This window comes from Dasypus novemcinctus, chromosome 13, assembly GCF_030445035.2.
Source record: "Dasypus novemcinctus isolate mDasNov1 chromosome 13, mDasNov1.1.hap2, whole genome shotgun sequence".
NCBI lineage: Eukaryota > Metazoa > Chordata > Mammalia > Cingulata > Dasypodidae > Dasypus > Dasypus novemcinctus.
The window spans coordinates 82487995-82511856 of record NC_080685.1 but is presented as its reverse complement, the minus strand read 5'-3'; the positions used below and the strand labels follow the sequence as shown (position 1 = coordinate 82511856).

Below are 23862 nucleotides of genomic sequence, written 5' to 3'. Positions count from 1 at the left end.
CGCAGTTCATTTTGGGAAAGCAGGATAAGTGTTTGATTTACCAGTTTTCCACATAATGAATTTGTTCCCCAGAATGACCCAATAATCAATTAGATATATTTTTTAATTTATTATCACTAAAAACACTTGGATTTAAACATATTTACTATGTTTCAAGCCAATGTACCTATTGTCCTTATCAATGTTCTAATTGTCCCATCTTTGACCAGTGTCTTAGTGGCCTGAGTCCCATTGACAGGACCCTAATAGTTGTTGACAGTTTCTTTTCTATTTGATATGACAGTAAGTTTCACACTCATCTTGTATGTTTTCTACCATAGACTTGGAATTAGAATAGGATCCTTTTAGTGGGCTCTTATTTCTACTGGAGTCATCATTATTTCCAGACCTTTTCTGTGGATTAGGAATCTTTTTTTCTTTAGTAGATGAATTGGGTTTATAGAAAATTCATGCATAAATTACAGTTTCCATACACCACCCTATTGTTAACACCTTGTATTAGTGTGGTACATGTTTTACAATTCATGAGAGAACAGTTTTATAATTGTTCTGTTAACTACAGTCTATCATATACACTAGGGTTCACTGTGTTGTATAGTTCTCTGATTTTGCTGTTTTTTAAATATGTATTCTAGCAACATATGTTCAAACTAATGTTTCCCCTTTTAACCACATTCAAGTATATAATTCAGTGCTGTTAATTATGCTCACAATGTGGGTTAAAGACAAGGTATATCATATTTGTAATTTCAATATAAATTCAGGACTGTTATATCTGTAACTCTTCTCTTTTACATCTATATATATCATGACACTACTGAAAATCCCAGTTCTCAAGGTAATTAAAGATAATGTAATTAGAATATCACATAATTATTTGTTTTATTCAAAGTATATACACATTAGTACTAGAATAATGGTACCAAACAACATTAGCAACAATATGATTATTGAAAACAGCTTATGTTTTTTAGTTTTAACTTTTACCATTCTAATGGGTGTCTAGATGTATCTCATTTTAGTTTTTATTTGCATTTCCCTAATGACTAATAATAATTAGCCTTTTTCATGTGCTTATTTGCCGTTCATATAGCTTCTTGGTGAAATGTCCACTAAGATTTTTTGTTCATTTTTTAATTTGTTTTATTTATTTCTTCCCACCCCCTCATGGTTTGCACTTGCTGTGTGTTGTGTCTTTAAGAGGTATTGGGAACTGAACCCAGGACCACCAATGTGGGAGGGAGGTACCCAATCATTTGAGCCACCTCTGGTCCCTGCTTTGTGATGTCTTTCATTATGTATTTTCTTCTTGTGTCTATTGTTGCATCAGCTTGCTGCACCAGCCTGTTGTGTCAGCTCACTGTCTTGCTTATTTTTCTTTAGGAGATGCTGGAAACCTCTGCTCCCAGCTTTGTTGTATCTTTCATTATGTTTTTCTTCTTGTGTCTCTTGGTGCACCATCTTGTTGTGTCAGCTTGCCATGTCTGGCCATCATGACAGCTTGCTTTCTTCTTTAGGAGGTGTGGGGAACCAAACCACAGATCTTGCATGTGATAGGCAGGAGCTCAGTCCTTGAGCCACATCTGCTTCTCTTTTGTCCATTTTTAAAAAATCAGGCTGTTCATCTTGCTACTGAATTGTAAGAGTTATTTTTTCCCTCCTCTCATCCCCCCATCCTGTGGTTTTTGCTGTCTGTATCCATTCGCTGTTATCATCTGTATCTATTTCTCTTTTTGTCTTCTCTTCTCATTTTTTCTCCTCTAGGATTCACCAGGATTTGATCCTGGGGACCTCTGAAGTGGAGAGAGGTTCCCTGTCACTTGTGCAACCTCAGTTCCTGGTTTCTGTTGTGCCTCGCCTTGACTCTCCCCTTCATCTCTCTTTTGTTGAGTCATCATCTTGCTGTGTGACTCACTTGTGCGGGCACTGGCTTGCAACATGGGCACTCAGCTCACCACATGGGCACTTGTACGTGCACTCAGATTGCTGTGTGGGCACTGGCTTGCTGCGCGGGTATGTTTTTTTTTTTTTGCTTTTCTTTTTTTTTTTTAACCAGAAAGCCTCAGGGATTGAACCCAGATCCTCCCATATGGTAGGCAGAAGCCCAATCACTTGAGCCACATTTGTTTCCCATAATTCTTTATATGTTCTGGATACAAGCCTTTAATAAGGTATCTGTTTTGCAAATGTTTTCTCCCAGGCTGTGACTTGCCTTTTCATTTTCTTAACAGTGTCTTCTAAAGAGCAAAAGTTATACATTTTGGTGAAGTCCATGCTACCCCTTTTTTCTCTTACAGTTTGTATGTTTTGGGTCCAATGAGAAGTCTTTACCCAACCCAATATCACTAAAATTTTCTCTTGTGTTTTTTTCTAGAAATACAGTCTTAACTCTTACAGTTAGGTCTGTTAGATCCATTTTGAGCTAATTTTAAAAAGTATGATGTGAGGTAAAGTTCAAGATTTATTTATTTGCACGTGGATATCCAACTGTAGCCACACAATTTTTCTTACAAATTAATCCTATCTCCATTGAATTGTCTTGGAACTTTTGTTGAAAGTCCATTAAATATGTATATATATATTTGGCTCTATTTTGGTACTCTCTTCTTTACCATTCTTCTATATATACACCTTTGTGCCAATACCACACTTTGTGGTTACTGTAGATTTATAATATCTTGAAATCAGATAGTTTTAGTTATCCAATTTTGTTGTTTAAAAAAATTGGTTATGTTATTCTTGGTCCTTTGAATTTCCACATAAATTTAAAAATCTGTCAATTTCTGCAAAAAAAGACTGCTGGGATTTTATTTGGGATTGCAATGAATCTACAGTTTAATTTGGGGAGCAGTGACAGTTGACATCTTAACAATACTGAATCTTCTAATCCATGATAATGGTATATTTCTTTATTTAGTCACATCATCTTTAATTTTTCTCAACATAGTTTTATAGTTTTCAGTGTAAAAATCTTAATTCAAATGCAGGACTATCTTCAATTTTATAGCTCTATGTTCTTTGCACATATTTTGCTATTTTTCCCTAATTATTTTATATATTTGGTGTTATTGTAAATTGTATTTTTATTTCAGTTTATGATTGTTCATTGCTAGCACAAGGAAATATAACTGAATTTAATATATTGACCTTGTATCCTGAGACCTTGCTAGATTTACTTATTAATCTAATAAATTTTTTGTAGAGTCTTAGGATTTTCTATATACATGATCACATCATCTGCAAATAAAGACAGAATTCTTTCTTTCCTTATATCTGCTTTTAACTTATTTTTCTTTTCTTGTTGTACTAGCTAGCACCTCCAGTAGAGAAATACTAAGAGGACATCCCATTCTTATGGAGAAGTTTTGGTCTTTATTTATGAAATAATTTATTAAGTGTAGATTTTGCATAGTTGCCTCTTATCAGATTGAGGCCATTTCCTTCTATTCCTAGTTAGCTGAGATTTTGAAAAATCAAGAATGGTTGTTGAATTTTCAAATGCATTTTTTGCATCTATTAAGATAATGATATAGGTAGTTTATTTTTTTTTCAAACTGTTAATATGGTGAATTACATTGATTTATTTTCAAATGTTACCAACTTTGCATTCCTGAAGCTATCTCCAATTGATCATTATGCATTTTCTCTTTTGTCCATTGCTGGATTTTATTTGCTGCTATTTTTATAAGGATTTTATGTTTATATTCATATGAGGGACACTGGTCTGCAGTTTTCATTTTTTGTAATGTCTTTGACTGGTTTGCATATTAGGGTAATATCGGCCTTATAAAAAGAATTAAGAAGTGTTTCCTCCTCTTATATTTTCAGAATTTGTGTAGAAATGATATTATTTATTATTTACATATATGGTAAATTTCACAAGTGAAGCCATCTTTGGGCCTGAAGTTTTCTTTTTGGAAAGGTTTTTAGCTTAAAAATTAAATTTCTTAAGTAGATATAAAACTATTCATATAATTTCTTCTTGAGGGTGCTTCGGTAGTGTTGTATTTCAAAGATTTGTTTGCTTTATCAAAGCTGTAGAATTTATTGGCATGAAGTTGTTTGTAATTTGCCCTTCTCCTTTTAATCCTGTCTTGGTTTGCTAAAGATGCCTTCACAAATACCTCACAATGGGTTGTATTAAACAATAAGAATTTATTGGCTAATCATTTTGGTTAGAAGAAGTCCAAAGCAAGATACCTGCAAAGCTTGCTTTCTCTCAGAAGATGGTAGTGTTCTAGTGCTGGCTGCCGGCAATCCTTGGGTTTCTTTGGCTTTCCTGTCACTTGGTTGTCTTCTCCTTTCTGTGTCTGCTCATCCAGTTCCTGCTGACTTCTCTGTTTCTCCCTGTGGTCTATCAATCTTGATTAAGGCCCACCCTGTCTTAGTTGTCCACACCTGAACTAAAAATAACATCTTCAAAAGTTCAATTTACAATGGATTCAAATTAAGAAGATATGTTTGTTGGGGTACATAATTCAAATCCTTTAGGATCTATAGTGCTATGCTCTCTTTCCTTCCTGATATTGCTAATTTGTGTACTTGCTCTCTTTTTTTCCTGATTATGCAAGCTTTGGTTTAATTGAATTTCTCTATTTTTTTTCTATTTTTTTTTCATTTGTTTTTTGCTCTATTTGATATTTCTCTCTGTCTGCTTATTTTGCACTTAATTTGCTCCTTTTTTTCTCATTTCTTACAGTGGTAGCTTAGATAATTGATTTGATGCCTTTCTTCATTTCTAATATAAGCATTTATTATCTTAAATTTCCTCTAAGTCTTGATTTAGCTGCATCCTAAAATTTTGATATGTTATGATTTTATTTTCATTCAGTTCAGAGGGCTTTAATAATTTCTCTTGTGACATCTTCCTTGACCATATGTTGCTTAGAAGTATGTTGTTGAGTTTCCAGATGTTTAGGGATTTCCACTTATCTTTCTTTTATTGGTTTCTAATTTGATATATTTTAATAGTTTTAATACTCTTAACTATATTCACTTTCTAGGGCCCAGAATATGGTCTGTACAAACATATTCCATGTGCACATGAAAAGAACATGTATTCTGTTATTAGCAGTGAAGTATCCTATAAATGTGAATTAGGTCAAGTTGGCTGATAGCATTGCTCAGATTTTCTATATCCTTACTGATTTTCTGTGTCCTTGTTCTATCAATTATTGAGAAAGTGGTGTCAAAACTTCCAACCATAATTGTGGTTTTGTCCATTTCTTATTACAGTTCTTTAAGTTTTTGCACCATGTATTCTAAAACTCTGACATTAAACACATACATATTTACCATTGTTATGCTCTTTTGATGAATTGAACACCCCCCTCCTTTTTTTAAATTATGGAACACTTCATGAATTTATGTGTCATCCTTGTTCAGGGGCCCTGCTAATTTTCTCTTTATCATTCCAATGTTAGTATATGTGCTGCAGAAGTGAGTATGACCCCCTTTCTAATTAAGGCATGTTCTTTTTATCCCTGAGAGTATTGCTTTCCGCTGCAGCTTCTTTTCATTTATGTTTGCATAGGATACACACTTTTTCCATTCTTTAAAAAATTTAAAAATTTTAACCCATGTCTATACATTTTAAATGTGTTGTTATATACAGGTATAGTTGTATTTTGCCTGTAAAAATTAAATCTAATAATGTCTGCCTCTTAAGTGTTATGTTTAGGCAATTTACATTTATGTGATTTTTAATATGATTGGATCTAAATGCACTGTCTGTGTTTTTTTTTGTTTGTTTGTTTCATCTATTCCCTGTCCTTTTTTCTCTTTATGGTCCTTCTTTTGGTTTTACTGAGTAATTTAGATGATTATAATTTATCTTCATATTGATTTATTAGGTAAGCCTCTTTTCCTGTTTTAGTGATTTATAATTAGCTTACAATATTAACCTTAATTTATCACTGATTACCTTTATCTACCATATAAGACATTTATAACTGCATACTTCAGTTTCTCTGGATTTTGTGCTATTTTTGTCATATGTTTTAATTCTTCATGTTACACACTGTTATCATTTTTTAGCTTTGAACAGTTATTCATCTTGTAAAGAGATTTTAAAAATGAGAAAAAGTTGTTTATATTGCCTACATGTTTACCATTTTTGTTGTTCTTTATTCTTTCTTTAGTTTCAAATTTTTATCTTGAGTCATTTTGCCCCTGCCTGAAGAACTTCTTTTAATAGTTTTCTATTGTGTAGGTCTGCTGGCTATGAATTCTCTCAATTTTTGCCTGATAAAGTTGAAATTTTGCCTTCCTTTTTTTTTTTTTTTGAAAGATTTTTTTCTGTGTATAGAATGCTATATTGACAGGTATTATTTTCCTCACTACTTTAAAGAAGAAACTACTGTTTTATTTTGCTTTTGTGGTTTTTGATGTGAAGTCTGTGGTCATTTTTTTAAAGCAGTTTTATTCACACGCCATACAATCCATACTGTGGTCATTCTTATCTTTGGCTCTATGTAAAGTGTCTTTATTTCCGGCTACTTTTAGGGTTATCTCTTTATCGCTGGTTTTCAGCACTTTGACTTTCCTGTCTTGGAATGGTTTTCTTCATATTTTTTTTTTCCAGTTTGATTTCATTGTACTTCTTTGACATGTAGGCCTGTAGTTTTCATCAAATTTGGGAAAATCTCTGTTATTATTTTTCTGTTCCCCTCCTCACTCCTTCAACTCCAGGTACATGTATGTTAGATTGCTTGATATAGACTTACAGGTCATTAATGCTTTATTCCTTTTTCTCCCCATCTTTTGTCTTTCTGGATATTTTGGATATTTCTATTGCCATGTTTTCATGCATACCTACTTCTACTTTGTCTAATTTGCTGCTAATCATGTATTTTTCATTTCAGATATTATATTTTTATCTCCAGAATTTTTTTTGGTCCTTTTTTATGTTTTCAAATTCCATTCTCATTAAAATGGTTTTCTTCTCTCATCTTTTCAGACATGTGGAGTTTATTTAGGATAGCTTTTTTAAAAGACATCTTTTCTGAAGATTCTCTCATCTTTTAAATTTGGGAGTCTGTTTATATTTATCACTTCTTCTCCTGGTTAGGGATTACATATTTCTGTTTCTTTATATACTCGCAAATTTTTGATTGGATGCCAGGCATTTAAAATTTTATGTATTTGGTATTGTAGTTTCTGCATTCCCTTAAGCATTGTGGGACCTTTTTCTAGAATGCTATGAAATCACTTGGAATTGGCTGGATTCTTTTGAGTCTTTTTTCAAAGCTTTTTGAGACAGATCCAGAGCTGTCTTTAGTCTAGGACTAATGTGATTCCACTACTGTGGTAATAAGCTTCTGAGGACTCTAATCAATATCTTATTAATTGGGATGGTATATGGGAACACTGCACTTTATGCATGATTCTTCTGCAAATCCACAAATTCTCTAATAAAAGAAATATATATAATAAATAATAAAAATATACATAATAAATATTAAAAAATATATATCCATTATTCAGAGATCTCTCTAGTCTGATTGATTGGAACGTGAAATATTCTCCACCCTGTATGAGCTCTAGAGGTTGTTCTGCCTACTGCTTTCTGGTGATCATTTCTCAGGCTTTGACTAGATTCCTTGAGTTTCTTTGAAAGCAGTAAGCTGGGATATTTGTAGAGTTTCTTTTGTTTCTCTTCTCTCAGAGATTATTCTGTACTGCTCTTTGTCCAATGTCTAAAAATCATTGTTTCATATAATACTACCCAGTTTTCTATTTGTTTAACATTAGAGGGCAAATCTTGCCCCCATTATTCCATTACAGTGAGAAATGGAATTCCTTTAACTTTTAATAATGTACATAGAAGACCCTATAGAATTTTCTGGGCCTTCCATGTGTATAGCTTCACATTCCTGTCATCCTCAGTATTCCTTTTTCCCCTTAATAATCAGGGCCAATCATCCAAGTCAATAATGAAACTCACTTCTTGTTTGCTTAAAGGTGTGAAAAGTCTGAAATATTCAGCTGACAGTCTTGATTTCCAAGTCAGTATTAACATTTTTGTGTAGATAGAGGAAGGATTCCTTCCTTAGGTACTGAAGTTTTAAAAAGAACAAAGCCCAGACTCACAAGAATAAAAAGTACATGTTATTTACAAATATTGAGTCAGATATATGTGCCAAAGGAGAAAAATAATCATATATCGGCTACTGATTTGGAACAATTAACACATTCTGTAGAACAGTGAACTAAGCATAGAACATCAATCTATAATCGATTCATCAGTAGACCATTTCATGGCATAATGCCAACTGTTATGGGTAACATCAATGAATCCTTTGGGATCAGCTCACGACCTTACCCCTTTGCTATAATGTGTTTGCCTTGTTCAGAAACAGTATTGTGTGGAATGCAGAGATGCTGAATAAACTGTTTAATAAATCAAAGGCATGCAATGAAGGCAAATCCAGATCCATAGTAAGTGCATATTCCAATAAGGATAAATAGCAGCCCTTCCAAGACAGAGGGGGCCAATGTAATCAACCTGTCACCAAGTGGCTAGCTACACTTCCTCAGTTTATGTGACCACATAAGGCTCAGGGATGGTGACTGCTACTTGACAATTGCACACACAGAGGTGCTAGAGGCAAATCAGCCTTGGTGAAAAAATTCCAGGAAGAGCCTATAGCTCATTCACTTTTGCCACTTTCATAATGAAATCACTGAACAAGCCCTAGGATGACTGGAGAAAGAGACGGTCATACAAATGACAGATAATATTGACCACTTGATTATTGAGAAATTCCTTTGTGGTAAATGCCCTTTGGTGAACATTCATTAGAAATATAAATACTCTCATTCTCTAGGACAATTCTAAGTGGTTCTTCACATTCCTCTTCCCCAAAACCTTATTGCCACCTACATTCCTTTTTTTTTTTCTTTTGATCTAATGATCATTCAGTCAAACCATTAACTACCGTCCACAAATTGGTATAGATATCTGCCTAAGGCTATCTCTTCTTCAAGGCAAAGTGGACAATAAGATAAATTATTTAAAGGACTTGTCTTACCACTCATTCTTCTCCCCCTTTTAAGGACTGGCCTCAGCTGTTAATTTCTGACCTGTGCCAGCAAATTAGACAGTGCTACCTATAAATAAAGCTTGAACTTTTCCCTTCCTCAGTTCAATTAACAATAAGAAACTTTCCATGAGACATAAATAGAGATTGAGAGAGGGGTTTAAAGCAAAAGATGCAGGCAAGTTGGGAATGATAATCATCTGCTAATGCAATTTACTTGTGTAAATAAGAGCCTGCTTAGTCTGGACTCATATATTTCACTTCCACTTGAATAATGGAATGCCACCGTGTATGTCCAATTCTTTGACTAGGAACTAAGATAACTTCCAGTCTGTGATAGCAAACTGTTGTCACTGGTGGCCCATGGTTAAACTTTCATTTTCTGCCAGCGTGGGCAAGATCAAGTCAAGAGCTATTTCTCAAAAGAGAATTGTTACTGCTAAAAATATGTGGCTTTGCTCTAAGATCTTGCAAGCCAACATTAGAACTTACCCCCGCCCCCACCTCCACCAAGTTTGTAAAAAACAACCGGTCATAGACCCTTAGTTCTTCTGGGCCCTAAGGACCCTTGCATTCCATTTTCTTAAGTTTTTACATTCTCTGGGATCCACTTAGAGTATTCAGCCTTTTAGAAAAATCTGATAAGTGGATGAGAACCTAATGCTCAAATGTAGTATATGTTGCTTCCAAAAGTCAAATATTACCATCCAGCATTCTTCCTCTTTCCTAATTGTAGTGGAAAGTTATTGTGACTTCTCCATCCCTTTGAAAGGGGTATACAGACACATTCAATTTCACTGGATCCCCAGAAATTTTACTGAAGGGCAGATCCCTGTATTTTAGTGGAATTGATATCCTACTCTCCAGCATATACATATTTTATCAAGGCACCTGGCATATCTGTTCCTGCATGCTTTCAAGATCCTACCAGCATATTGCCATCAGTCTAGGGGGACCAGCACGAGCTCCTGAGGGATGAAGAGCCCATAAATGTCTCTGGTGACACAGAACTAGTGAGGTGCCACCATTCTGCAGCAAAACAATAAAGGTACACTGCTAAATGAAAGTTAACTGCTTCTGGTGTCCTCTGATTATTAGCACAGAGCTAAACATTTACCAGTTCAATAGTTGTGCACTATGTGCCAGTGGTGTTGATTTATTCCAGGAAAAAGACATATCTGCAGTATCTGCTACAATTGGAGCCACAAATTAATAAAAACAGTAACTCATAAATATCACATAAAACATTTAAATGTTATAGTATTTTTAGACAATTGAACACTTAAATTTTAGTTCTTGAAATTTTTTTCTGATGTACGTATTCATTAATTGAAAGTTTTGAGAGTAAATCACATTTGTTATAGACTAAAAATATTTGAGTTTAGGACATAGAAACGAATAGAATAGAATAGAATAGAATAGAATAGAATAGAATAGAATAGAATAGAATAGAATAGAATAGAATAGAATAGAATAGAATAGAATAGAATCTGGTTCAAATTCCTGTACGACTCTGGAAGGATACTATGAATGGCTGTTTTTGTATCTATTTTGAAAATATATCTATTGTATGTGAAAACATTTCTCTTCCAATACAAGTTAAATTTTCTTTTTTTAACTTTCTATGTATTTTCTGATTTATTCACTTTCATGTGATCAAACAGATAATGAACTTCAGTTTAATTATCAATTTTAAAAAACATAGTAGTTTTAATGTAGAGGTCATATAATTATGTGTTCAATAATAAAACATATGGTTGCTGTTTATCAGATCTTTAACATATTGTAATTCCTTACAATAGAATGGGTTTCTTCCCTGTGAAAGATTTACCAGTATTATTTCTTAGGACAATATACTTTAAACTGGTAATATTTTATGAGCAAATATTAAGGATACAATTTCATTATTAAACAATAAATAATTTCCTTTTCTACGTGTCCAATATTCTTGAAGTGTTTTCAGTTACAACTTCTGGTCAAAAAAGTGCAAATTCAATATGCAAATTATATTCACTTAAAAATATATTCACAACAGCTTTAGGTGAAAACACAACTGCCTTTCTCTTAGTGCCAAAATACAAATCATGTAATTTTTTAAAAAGAGGGTATACATAATTTTTAAAGAAAAAGTAAATTGCACAAAAACAGTGCTCTTTAATGTCTTGAGATGATGACATTAATCAACAAAATGGGCATGAGTTGAAAATTTTGATGAGTCAAACATTATGCAAATAATTTCATGGTTTCAGTGAGTCTTTGGTCAGACACCTAATACTGAGTTACTGCAAGAATGTAAACAATGGTTAAACAGAATAGCAAACTTCTATAAAATGCTAAATATATAGGCTCTCAAGGTGCTAACAGTAATATCAAGCATAGCTACACTAATTCAATAAACATTTAGTGAATTAATTGAATGTCTGTTGCTTGCCTAAATTTTATTAAATTCTGGGGATACACAAATGAAAAAGATATACATCTTGTTCTTGAAGAGCTTACTTATCTACTTAGGCAGTACAGCATATAATAAATACTTAGACTACAGTGAGCAATAATAGAGATTCTAAAATATTTATGCCTGTTCAGAGGAAAGACTGAAAGATTTGCATAGAGAAATTGGTCCAGGTTTCAAAGGGGATGTGGATTTTGAGCAGTGGAAGATAGAATATGATAAACATACTATGTGTTGGTATTCAGAAAGTTTTTTATAATAAAGTATGAAAGATATAACATGATTAAGTGTATCCATTATCTATTGCTGCATAACAAATCACTCCAAAAATCAGTGGCTTAAACAAAAATCATTGATTATTGCAGGTGATATATCCATAAAGATGATGTAAATTTCTACAGAATGTTAATCTATTGTCTTCTTCTAAGGCTTTGTACATTGATAACAGCCTTACGTCATAGTTAATTGTTTCTTTCCCTAGATAGGGCTCAGCAAACTCATGCTCAGGTCAAATCCAGTATGCCTGTTTTTGTAAATAAAGTTTTATTGAAAACAGTCATGCCCATTTGTTTATGCCTCATCTATGGCTGCTTTCATGCTAGAACAGTAGAATTGAGTAGTTGCAAACAGACACTGTTTGGCTTGCAAAGCTGAAAAAAAATGTGCTATCTGGCTCGTAAACCCCTGCTTTAGACCAGCATTGTCCTAGGGAAATTTCTGTGTTGATGGAAATGTGGCTATTGAGCACTCAGAATGTTACCGTGACTGAGGAAATTAATTTTTAACTTCATCATTTAATTTCAATTAATTTAAATTTAAATAGCTACATGTGGCCATGTGACTAGTGGCTATGTATTGGACCAACAGTAAGTTGTTTGAAACCAGGAACTTAGTTATATCCCATCATGTCTAGTATTTATACTTAGCATACTCAGTAATTTTCACATATTTAGTTAACCCAATAAATACTTATTTTTACTTACTAATAATATTTGCTTAATCCAATTTTATACTTATTGGATTAAATTTATCATGGCTATTTTCCCTTAGTTTAGACAAGCTTTTGAGAAAGATTTAAAGCTAAAACATTTTCTTTAGAATGACTGCTATTTGGCTCAGCTCAAATTCCCAATGGCTTCTTAAAAATGTTTCCAAATGTTCTAGCCTATAGGAATTTTTGTGTCTGAAGGAGCAGCCTTCCCTGCGATTCCAGTCCATTGCACAGAATCCTCAACTAAGTTCCCAGCTTTGGCCGCTATTTCAGACACTGCAGCAAGGCCTGGCCCCTTCAGAGGAGGCCTGGGAGGAAAAGTGGTGCCTCAAGGGAAGGAAAACGTGCCTGGGATCTCGAGGACCACAGCTCTTAGTGACTCACGGAGTTTCCACACAAAGTCGCTGCTCCCAGGAGTGAAGTCAGCCTCAGGAGGGCTGCAGCAGTTATTCCAGAACTATAGTTCCCGTTGTCTCAAAGACTCAGCAATAGGATTGGCTTTTCTTTCTTCCTTCCTTATGATTAACTTTATTTCAAGGTTAATCTGAACTTTGCTTTTATCCCTCTGCCACTGGGCCTTGTGTTTTCTCCACAGGTTTTGCAGATTTTTAATTTCCTCAGGAGATAGGATTTAGGGTACAGGTTGCTCCTTTTGGAAAAATCTAATGAAAATTGATTCTTTACATACCAAAGAAAAGGGAGAGGCAACCTTGCCAAAATCAAACAAAATGTTCAGTTAACCTTGCCAAATCAAACAAAATGTTCAGTTAAACCCGAATGCAGGGTGCCCTCTTGCCTTACATTTGTATAGTTAATGATATCACTCAAGGGACTGCAGAATTGATAAGTCTGCTCCCAGGCAACTTTCTTTATAGATTTTTTTAAAAAATTTAGTCACTGCCCCGCCCCCGAGATGGTTCCCTTGTCTGTTGTTTTTACTCATTATTTGAGTTTGTTGTCTGCTTGTTGTATGCTCAGTTTTTGTTGTTGTTATTGTTTTTAGGAGGCACTGGGAACCAAACCTGGGACCTCCCATGTGGGAAGTGGGCACTCAACTACTTGGGCCACATCTTCTCCCTGCTTGTTTTGGGGTTTTTTGCTCATTGTTTGCTTATTGTCTTGCTTGTTGTTTTTGCTCATTGTCTGCATGTTGTTTTTGCATGTTGTGGTTGTTTTTTCTATATGTCTGCTCATTGTCTGCTTGTTGTTTGTTTGTCTTCTTTAGGAGGCACTGGGAACCATACTGGAACCTTCTATGTGGGAAGCATCTAACTATTTGAGCCATATCCACTCCCTATATAGACATTTTAATGAGTGACACTTAGCAGCTTCTTCCTCTCAAGGAAAAGGATGGATGAATAGAAGAGAACAATGAGGAAAAGAAAGAAGGAAAGAAGAGGGGAGGGGAGGCATAGAGAGGGAAGGAAGGGAATTTAAAATGTTTTGATAATCATTTTTATATATTTTTTTCCTTTTCATACCTAGTTTGTTTACTCAATCCTTTTTTGATGGCCGTTTAACTCCCGCTCCCCCTTTCACTTTGACAGTTCTGCTGTTCTACAGATATCTTTGCATACTTGAGAGGATTTTTCTATAGGCCACATTGAATAAAACATTTAAAATTTTGATAGATTGCCATGTTACCTTCCAAAAATATCTTGCTACATAAAAATCTTATTTTTTCTTGGAAAACTATGTTTGGCCATGTTGGGACCACATTCCTACCAGCTAACAATCAGCTGGAACTGAGCAAGATCTGCTGCCTGTGGACTGGCCTCTATAGCCTTGTCCAACATCATCCCCACATCCTCACCTTCCTGCTTCTTTAATTTGAGATGCCTACTCAGGATTCATGAACCTCTGGGATTGAAGCCCCTGACTTCACACGTAGCTGGGAAGCAGTGAGTTCTTAATAAGTGGTTATTTTTGAAACAGCCAGAAAAACTGAATTTCTACTCCTCCCCTAGCTGTAGTTTTAAAAGGTAGGAAAAATTGGGTAAAGCTATAGAGGGCTTATTAAATACAACTTGATTTTGTTTTTTGTTTGTTTTTTTAAAATACAACTTGATTTTGAAAGCCAGACTGTTAATCAGTAGTAGAATATGGAAATTCTTTCTCAAGCATCCTGAGATAATTTGCTGTGCCACCAACTTACTGCTGGAGGAATGTTGAAATGAGATTTCTTTTTGGTTATGCTCTGAGGAATGGAGGTGGCAGAGTATGACTGACTCATTTGTGTTAAGAAGTAAACCATTATAGTTATTAGTTCAAAGTCAGAAGCTTCTCTTTCAATAATAGAAAGCTAATTCAATTGATTTGAAATGTAGAGTTATTTTGGTGATGATGCAAATTGACATATGCCAAAATGCAGAAATGAGGTAACCTAGGAAATAGAAAGTAAGAAGTGCTTTTCTTCTTTACTTGCAAGTGGACTAGGTATAAAAATTGTTATTTGTTAGGAGGTTGGACTACATTTTCGCCGAAGGAACAATATTAGACATCTGGCAAAAGCTTTTTTAACCCAATAGTATCTGGCTGTAGTACTAATTCTAATTCTTGAGAGCCTGTCTGGGCTTCGAGCCTTCTCAATGCTGTATTGAATGAGGGAGGGTGGGGGTTACAAAGGTTTGGAAGGAAACTGATATTCGGGTCTCTCTACTGGACAGCTCTGACAGTAACATTTGCAGAGTGCTGAAAAGAGTGAGAATATCAGGGTGGGCCTGGAAAGGGATGGAAGACAATGAGAGGTGTGGAATCAGGGTTCCAGTGGTGGCAGGAAAGCTGCAAATTTTTGTACGGCAGTCATATCTGTCTTCAAGAAAGAATGCAAGTCAGCTCAAAGGAGTACAACTAGTTGACTGTTTCCAACTATAGTGCCTTCAGGATAGACCTCAGCTTTGGGCTGAGTCATGTTCTTCCCAGACAGCCCCAACCATTATCAGAGTATTGAGGGGATACTAAGGCCTGGCCATTTCTACTCACCTGGGACTCTTCTAACAGACAACATTTTCTCAAAGTTCCTACTGGGTTGGCTGAGACTTTTCAGATTGGCCTCCTGGTTTAAGGGTCTCCCTGCCAAATCTTGCTTCCTTTCCTTCTTTCCTTTCACAGGTGTCTGATCAGCATCATATTCTGAAGGTTTTCCTTACCCAATTCTAAATCCTCTTCCTTTTATCTTTCACCAGTGTTATTTCCCAATACATTGCTTTCCTAATCCCATTTTAGCATCTGATTCTAAGAGGACCCAACAGGCACACTAAGTATCAGTTCTTTGTAAATTCAGTGTTTCTAAGAAGGGTAATCCTTCTATACATATTTTTAAACAGTCGCTAAATAAATATTATGTAAATGTGTGAAGTGTAAGAGGTTAAATTAATTATATACAAATGATCTGAAAATTTTTTCAGAACTAATCATATACCTCTAATCCTGCCTAATGTTGCATAATTTCTTTGGAAGACAGCAAAACAAGTGTATATATTTGAAGCTTTTTCATTGCCATCAGGACCACTTGCATAACATTTTCTTCAAATCATTTTATTTTTATTTTTTTTTATTTTTTATTTTTTGTTTTTTAAATTTATTTAATCCCCCCCCCTCCCCCGGTTGTCTGCTCTCTGTGTCTATTTGCTGCGTCTTGTTTCTTTGTCCGCTTCTGTTGTCGTCAGCGGCATGGGAAGTGTGGGCGGCGCCATTCCTGGGCAGGCTGAACTTTCTTTCACGCTGGGCGGCTCTCCTTACGGGGTGCACTCCTTGCGCGTGGGGCTCCCCTATGCAGGGGACACCCCTATGCAGGGGACACCCCTGCGTGGCAGGGCACTCCTTGCACGCATCAGCACTGCGCATGGGCCAGCTCCACACGGGTCAAGGAGGCCCGGGGTTTGAACCACAGCCCTCCCATGTGGTAGACAGACGCCCTAACCACTGGGCCAAGTCCGTTTCCCCAAATCATTTTCTTGAGCAAAATGGTCTTGTGATGTTGAAATGCATGATGACAAATTGTGCAGGAGATTTACCTGTGTATGTTTCTGCCTGGGATTGTAATATTTACTCAAAAGAGAGTTATGTAGATTTTAGATTTATATTCTGCTCTTTAGAATTCATGAACCCAACAACTCCATATTTATAATTAGATTCAAATCTCTAAAACACTTATTTAAAATTTTTTCCCTCTTGTTATGAGTTTTCAAGTTCTTGATTGAAAATATTATAGTCTACCATTGATTCCTTGATAGGGAACTAAAGAATTAATTTGAAAAAAAAGAATTAACTTAAAGTAAAACAGCACAAATATAAAAGCAAGACTAAAAACAAATCTCAGAAGTATATATTTTATATTTACTACATTTATGTTTACTGCAAGTAGCCATATACATCTGTAAGTAATGTATATAAACAAAGAAGTGGTTTATATATTTGCTTACTGGTATTGAAAGAAGCTCTGGGTATAGCCTAGGTGTGGTGGGCACAGGAAAGAAAGCAGGGGTCTAACATGAATGATGTCCTTGAAGGCTGTATTCCATATTTGACTTCTCTTTCTTTTTTCCTCAAGTGACAAGAACCATGCCAACAATTTATCTAATGATTGATTAAAAGATTTAAGACAATGTTCTACAGCAAATAATTTGGCAAAATCTTTACTTTTTAAATGGAAGGTATTCTGTCAGTGTTTGTTTATTTTTAAATATTTTTTTAAATGATTAAAGCCTTTGTTTTAAAAGGCATCCTCAAGGATTCACACTATTCTTAGCATACAGTGTTACTTATTTGATAAATAGTGCATGTTTAATATATTAAAAGCCAAATCATTCCTTTTGTCAAGTCTTTGGTCTTAAGTATAATTTGTGTGTGTGTGTGTATGTGCCTGACTGTTTTAAACTATTCTGAAATACCTCAAATGAGAACAGCTAAAAATGTGTTTGTAAAGAGTATTTGTGTCAAGGAAATGTTTCTCTTAACTCATTGATCATTTATTGATAATGGTCATTAAATTGACCTATATAGGCAAAACAACATTTTTTGTTACTACTTGTAAATTTATAGATGATTTTGAGATGTATTTCTTATTTGATTTCAGTTATCTCACTTCTTTCACTATCTCTTTTCCTTCTTGTGGTAGCTTGAAAAGAATTATTAAGACTCATAAATTATTTATATTTACTGTAAATATGAGATGATCACTTCTTAACTAACTACAACCAATACAATGTGAAGAATTTTAAACATTCTGAATGTTTACATTGAAGTAGTCCTCATTTGATATTCCAATTTAACTTCCAAAGTCCCTCTCAGTCTCTGGAATCTCACAATCTAGAAATCGAACAATTCTATCTTACTGTTTTCAATTAACTTGTTCTGATCTATCACAAAGTCACTTAAGTTTTATGTTACATTTAATATGTTATTATAAATATGGATTTCTTATTTGATATAGAAGTTTGATATGTGTTCACTAACACGTGAAAGACAAGATGTACAGTAGAAAGAACACAGGCTTTGGACAGAACCTGGGTTCAAACCATCCTTATGCTCCTAATAACTTTGTAACCTTGAACGAGTTGTTTATCTCATCTGTAAAGTGGTTCTAGCTGTCTTGATGACAATAACTAATGCTTATGTCGCACTTATTAAATGTCAGGCGTTATTCTAGGTACTTTACACAAATTAGGTAATTTTAAAAAATTAATACATAATTTTTACCTTATATATACTTATGAGGTAGGAACTATTATTATTCCCATTTTAAAGACAGAAACTGAGATGCAAAATTTCAGTACCTTGCCCACAGTCAATTAGCTAGTAATGATGCAACTGGCATTTGAGCAGGAGGCATTTCTGGTTTCAAAGTCCACACTCAATACTACCGTATTACCTTTTCAGTAAATCCTTTATCACAGAGCCTGAGCCCATGGCCTATGTACCTTCTGGTTAGCTGTGGACTAACAATTCTTTGTTATACTACAGAACTAGCAAAGCACTAAATATCCAAAATTCAGGAAAAAGCTTTTCCATAAAAAATGAAACAAAACAAGACAAAAACAAAAAAGCAAACCCCAAGCATAATACCTTTGGAAGAATGTGGAAACTGTTGTCTGCCTCTGAACAATATTGTTTTCTTTTTTGTTTGTTTTCCTTTTAACTACTTTAATTTGAAGAAGCCTGACTTTCCCCATGCCCTTTATGAGTGACCATCAAGGAGAATATCTTACAACCTTTAGAAAACAAGAGTGCACACGTGCGTGTGTGTTTGTGCACGTTGAACACCGGGGAGGACATAAAATAAGGAATGTTGAAATCACTGAAGGATTTGAAACTGTTCACCAACATTTAAGTGGCCTGATAACACTTCAAAGTAACATATCAGATGTTTTAATTTTCTCTTCTCATTGCTGGGTGGCTGGATAAGCTTAGTAATTTATTGAAAAATCCCCGGTGGTGGACTATTATTACCTGTCCAAATGCCCAAAATTATAAAACCTGCAACAAACTCAACAGAACATGTAAATCCTCTCTTCACATATATTATAACAAGGCTTGCTGTACATAGAGACCCAACACTGTTCTCGATGAACTAAGTGTGTAACTTTGACATTCACCAGAGAGCGAAGTGTAAATGATTGGAAGGGAAATTTAACTAGAAGTGACAGTCCAACTACTAAAATGTTGTACAGGATTAGAACTAAGTTTTGTTTGTTTAAGTGGACATGGAGGGTTAATTTTCGCTCATGGCACTAGATAGTGTGGTCTGCTATCTGTGCACAGCCCAGGGAAATGGTGGGAGGGTAAATCAAAGTGTCTGGTGTGTATGAGCAGTGGGAAGCCCCAGTCTCACTACTGATAACGTATCTCTTTCCCTGCACTAAAGCTGATCATGGCGTTTAAAATAGAGTCGAGTATATTTTATGTTTGTGGTATGATGGAGGTTTTTATACAAATTTATGTCTCTTTACGTTTTAAATCATGAATATTTGAAACTTACCAAAATGTACAGAAAATAAAATGGCACCCAGTTATAAACCCCCTAGATTTAATAGATATTAAATTTTTTCTTTGCTTCAATTTTTTTCTCTACTTTCTCCCTCTTCTTCTCCTTTAAAAAAATTATGTAAAATTTCAAACATATACAAAAACAGAAAGAACAAATCTTGTCTTATCTTTAACTCTACCCACATCCCCATCTCCTCAGATTATTTAAAAACAAATCCTAGACATCTTATCAATTTATTTGTACCTTTTAAGCAAGATTCTGTGTGAGAATTATTTAAAACTATATCCATAATATCATTATCTCAGCTGAATAATTAATAGTAATTATTTAATATCCTTGAACAACCATTCAGTATTTAAATGTTTCTGTTTTTTTCCCCCATAATTTTTCAGGATGGGTCTTAATCCTATTGCTGGAGTGCTTTATAGGAGAATGAAATTCAGACCAATGGAGAGAAAGCAATGGAAGCAAGAAGCTGAAATTTAATAGAACCTGAAAGAGAATACAGAGGTCAGGAGAGGCCACCATGTGCCTTGCCATGTGAGCAAATAAATTCCCATTGTTTAACCTCACCCATTTCATGGTATTTGTCTGAGCAGCCTGGGTAACTAAAACACCCTTCAATAAAATTTTTGGGCACCTAACTCCATCTCAGTGTCTGCTTCCTGGGGCACTCCAACTGCTGCAATGTACATGGTTTGTTTGTTTGTTTTTTTAAGTTATTTTTTATTTTTAAAGAAGTTTTAGATTACATAAATGTTACATAAAAAATATAGGGATGGGAAGCAGATGTGGCTCAAGTGATTGGGCTCCCTCCTGCCACATAGGAGGTCCAAGGTTTGATTCCCAGAGCCTCCAGGTGAAGGCAAGCTGACCCGTGCAGCAAGCTGGCCTGAGCAGAGAGCTGGCCCACACAGAGTGCTGGCCTGTGTAGAGTGCTGGTCCATGCGGAGGGCAGCAAGATGACACAATAAAAAGAGACACAGAGGAGAGTCAATAAGAGATGCAGCAGACCAGGGAGCTGAGGTGACACAAGAGATTGAGCACCTCTCTCCCACTCCGAAAGGTCCCAGGGTCAGTTCCCGGTGCCACCTAAAGAGAAGACAAGTAGGCACAGAAGAACTCACAGCAAATGGACACAGAGAGCAGACAGTGAGTGCAAAAACAAGGAGGGGAGGTAGGAAGAAATAAACAAATAAATCTTAAAAAATATATATATATATACACACACACACACATAGGGGATTCCCATATGCTCCATCCCCTCCCCCTCTCACACTTTCCCACATTAACAGCATCTTTCATTAGTGTGGTACATTTGTTATGATGCTGAACACATTGAAGCATTGCTACTAACTGTGGACTATAGTTTACATTATAGTTTACACTCTGCTGCACACAATTTTATAGGTTATGACAAAATGTATAATGGTCTGTTATGTACATGACTTTTTGAGTTTGAAAAAGATTTTTCCTTTACTAGTTAAAACATTCTAAAAATGTGAGTGCATTGCATGTTGTTGAAATTACTGATTATGTTATGATATGACTTGTATACACTTTCACTGTGCATGGAACTCTAAACACTGAATTCAGACTACATTCGAAAAGTATGTGTTTGCTGAAATGCTAAGAGTGGTTATCTTTCAGTGGTAGAATTTAGGCTGACTTTTTCTGTTTATTTACCTGTATTTTTTTTCATTTCTACAACAAACTTATTGTCCTTCTATGTGAAGTAAATAAAAAAGTATGTTTCTTTACTATGCAGGTTTATACTAATAGCTGGAAGCTTGACCATTAGTTCTCCTCAAGTCAACAAACTTGTGTTGAGAATTTACAAGCTGTCAGACATTGTTCTAAAATAGCATGAGATTCAAATACAAGTGAGATTGCCCATGCACTCAAGGATCTTACAAACTAGAATCAAGGCAGGATGTTTTGGCCAATTGTCAATTGATTGTATTCAATCCTAATTTGTTTTGGCCCAGAAACAATTAGATTCATAGAGAAACTTTGTATGTTACCATTTCAGGTGGTACCATCTTTATATCTAGAAAATTAGGGTACCAGGGAAAAGAACATCTCTCTGATTAAATAGACTTACTTAAGGAGATAAGTTATTCTTTATTGTGACACAGGGCCTTTGTCACATAACTTCAAAATGGTGCTAGGAAGAGACCATGGTGAGAGTGGGAAAATTTCTTCCATTACTTAGCTGGTCAGTCAGTGCTTCTCGACAAATATCATCTGTGCCCCCTTGAGCAGGGGACAGCATGTAAGTGTTGCAACTATAAATAGAGTCTGTGCAAATAGGCATGGAATGTTCTATCACACACTATTCTGTTCTGGGCATCCCTTTCCTCATCTCTGATAGTGTGTCCTTTCCTCCCTATGGTGGCAAGAAGATGACTACCATATGTTTAGAAATGGGAATGGATTGCAGCATTTCCTGGCAATAAAGGAAGATACAATTTTTAAAAGCTGAATGAATGAACTAAGAATATGCAAGAATAAAAAGGAAAAAGTTGTGTTCTAAGAATTTGAAATAAGCTGGCCCCAAATCCTGTATGACAGAGAGAAATATGTGTCTGATGAGGCCAGTGGCACAAGACTAAACTCAGTGATAGTGATGATTTAGAATCTGGTATTGCAAGGTTTTTAGTTCTCTGTGTAAATTGTAACACCCCCACATCCACTGGATCTGATTTAGAAAAGATACTCTAACTCATCTCAGTCAACCTTCAAAGGAAAGCTAATCAGAAGAGAGCTGTGGGAGAGAAGAAAAGACTAGTTTTATGTCTAACCTGTCAGGGCAGGAGACTCTGAATTTAGTCTTTCTAAACAGAAAAGATTGCTTATTGTTTTCCTTGTAGACCTATCACACATCTGGCAATGTCCCAGAAACTCAATTTATTCTCTAGGGTTTTAGAATGAGAAAAAGACAAAAGAGAGACTTTTCTCATGGCCACTCAGAGGAAATGGAATAAAAATCTTGTGCAGCTGTAGTTAAAAAGGAAGAAACCTTTATGCAATTTCTGTATTTGGGCTATTTTTGAATTTAAAGTGGAGAGGCCTGAGAAAAGGCAATAATAAAAATATTTCATAGACAACTGTACATTTAGTGGAAACTCGTTATAACCAGATATTTGAGGAATAAAGAGGAAACTATACGAAGACATGAGTTCCCAGTAGCTTTCTGTGGTGCTTATGGGAATGAAAATATACAATTCCCCACTCAGACTTAAAATCTAGGAATTCAGGCCTTGAAACCCTTGATGAGTCAAGCGACTACCCTTATATACTTCTTTACGCTGTCTCTACCTTCTGTGCCATGGAGTCTCCATCGGAAAATAGCTCGTTCTTCATTCCTCATTTAACAAAACTAATTTTTCCCCACACCTTTATTTATCTGAAAATGGAATATATGTTATCTCAATGTCCCATCATTATTTAACTTGGTCACAAATTTTAAAAATGGTCCATTTTAGAATAGGTTAAGTAAAAAACCACAATAATAATGATAGCTCCAATTTTGAGGGCCTTCTTTGTACAAGTCACTGTGCTAAGAGCTTTAGACTTAATATCTTATTTAATGTAACCATCAGAAAATGTATTAGGGTTAACCTCATCTTATGTACTAGAAAACTTGAGACTAGGAGACCTTAACTTATAAGAGGTAAGGCCTACCAGTGCCCAGGTCTTTCTGAATCCAGACTCAATTCTCTTTTCACTATGTTACATTGATTCTTGAGGTAACAACAGCTGTTTCTCTTTTTACCCAGCTCTAATAATATTAAAATAATGGTAAATATATAATGACAATAGCAAGAAACACTTTTTGGTGTTTATGTGCCATATGCTATTTTAAGATACCATAATTGAATAAATATATATGTGTATATATATAATTTATTTAATGTAATATGCTTATAAAGTTGGTGTCATTATTATCCTTATTTCACAAATGAGAAAACTGATGCCAGAGACATTAGTCAAGACACAAAGCTAGTCAATGGCAGAGTTGGTATTGAGCCAGCCAGGCAGTGTGGCTCCAGAGACTTGACTAACTCACCTTGTTCCAGAACTAGGATTAATAACCACATTAGGAGCTCTTCCTCTCCATAAGAGTTTATAGCCCAGTGTCCACAATTTGACAATTCATTCATCTGTTTTCAGGAAGCAGAACAGTCTACACTTCAGTTTTTGGTTTTTTTTTTTAATCCCCTCAAGTTCTACATGCCTCAATATAGAATAGGCTTTGTGGAGGTTGCAAAAGAAATGTATAGAATGCTCCTGCCTCAGGGAATTTATTGAAGTATAGAGACTTAACCATGTAAAACAAAATAACTTAGAAGATAAAAGGGAACAGAACTAATATATTTAGTACTTA

The 23862-nt window shown here is 35.0% G+C and overlaps 1 long non-coding RNA gene and 1 other non-coding gene across 2 annotated transcripts in view; one reads left to right on the top strand and one right to left on the bottom strand.

The window, feature by feature from the left end:
* Positions 1 to 20107, top strand: part of LOC131273067 (uncharacterized) — an 85431-nt gene extending 65324 nt beyond the window's left edge. Inside the window, exon 3 of the long non-coding RNA XR_009180187.1 lies at positions 19865 to 20107. This is a non-coding gene — a long non-coding RNA (uncharacterized lncRNA). The remainder of the gene's footprint in view (positions 1 to 19864) is intronic.
* Positions 5341 to 5447, bottom strand: LOC111759969 (U6 spliceosomal RNA). The gene has a single exon (XR_002793792.1). It is a non-coding gene; the product is annotated as a U6 spliceosomal RNA (small nuclear RNA).
* Positions 20108 to 23862: the final 3755 nt, after the last annotated feature.